We start from the raw sequence: 1,833 nt of genomic DNA on the forward strand, positions 1-1,833 counted from the left end.
TGTACATATATATATATATACATATGTACATATATATATATACATATGTACATATATATATATATACATATGTACATATATATATATATACATATGTACATATATATATATATACATATGTACATATATATATATATACATATGTACATACATATATACAGATATATACATACGTAGATAGGTAGATAGATAAATAGAATGACAAACTCATAGGTAGGTAATAAGATAGAGAAATAGACTGACAGACAGATAAAAAGATAGATAGATAGAGAGAGAGAGAGACAGAGAAAGAGAGTGAGAGACTGAGGGAGAGAGACAGAGAGAGAAAGATAAAGACTAAAATGAGAAGGAGGCTGATATTAATAAGCCAGAGAAATGCAGGGAAGGGGGGCAAAGTAAAACTGAGGACTAACAGTAGCGGGGAGAGTAAGAAGTTTAAGGTAGAGGATGAGGGGAAGGAAGGGGAAAAGGTAAAGAAAGGATGTAAAGGAATTAGAAGAGGGGGTCATGGAAGGCTCGGGAATCGTTGCGAGTGGTGGAGAGGAAGAGGAGTTCAATGTGGTGGGGGTAGGTACTGATGTGGGTAGGAAAATAGGAGAAAGAAAATGATGGGAGTTTTGAAAGTGAAAGTGAAAGTGTGAATGGTGGAGGTTGGAAGTGGAGCAGAGTGGAAAGGGAGAGGAAGGATGTAGATTACCTATTTACAGGCTAGGTAGACTGAGCTAGCAGTGGGTAAGATATAAAGAGAGAAAGTAGGAAGGAGAAGGTGAAGGAAAGCAAGTAAAAGAATAAGAGGAAAAGGAAAAGAATAAGAATATTAGAGAGGACGGGAAAGGATATAGGGAGAGCGGGAGGGAGAGAGATGAAGAAAATAAGGGCTGGAGTAGGAGGAAGAGGGACAGAGGGTAGGAGTGTGAAGTGTCAACAAACTTCACTCCCACCTCCATGTTGTTAGTGTGACACTTAATGTATAGATAAATGAAAGGATGAAGGAGAGGTGGGAGGAAGGAAAAATGAGGGTGTGAAAGAATAAAAAGACGAATGAGTGAGAGAATGAATGACGGAGTCAGAGAGTGTGTGAGTAAAGGAATAAATGAATAACTTTATATATGAAAGACAAAATGAATGAGTTTATGAAGGAATGACTTATTGTATGAAAGAATTTAGGATTGAATAAATAAATGAAAGAATGAGTACCTGGATGGATGAGTTTATGAATAACGAAAGAAATGAGTAAATGAAAGAAAGAGTAATTGAATAAACAAATTTATAAATGAATAAATAAGAAAATGAAATGAATGAATAAGTTTATGAATGAATAGATAATTGAAAGAATGAGTAAACAAACGAATGAATTTATGGATGAATATAATAAATGCGAGAATAAATAACTGAGTTTGCGATTAACTGAAAGAAGGAGTTTTCGAAAGAATGGGTTTACGAAAGAATGAGTTTACGAACAAACACATGAATAAATGAAACGTGTAAAGCCACAACAACAAAACAAAGTAATTTCTTACAATAATAAAAAAAATAATGGTTTCTGATTTAGGCACTAGGGGTACTTTATTGGTACCCCGAGTACTTGATTGGTTCTTTACTCTTTCAATCCCGGAAAGATGAAAAGTAAAGTCAACTTCGGAGACATTTGAGCATTGAACGTAAAAGACTGGAGTAAAAGCCGCAGGGCGTGTTTTCCAACATTCTGAAGATTCTACCATCCCGCTGCTTTCTGATTTCGAATCTTGGCACAAGGACGTAAATTTTGAGGAGAGGGGCGTAACCGACAACATCGGCTCCGGTAGAAGATGGTATTATATTTTATAGACTCGG

This window comes from Octopus bimaculoides, chromosome 13 (genome assembly GCF_001194135.2).
Source record: "Octopus bimaculoides isolate UCB-OBI-ISO-001 chromosome 13, ASM119413v2, whole genome shotgun sequence".
Taxonomy (NCBI): Eukaryota; Metazoa; Mollusca; class Cephalopoda; order Octopoda; family Octopodidae; genus Octopus; species Octopus bimaculoides.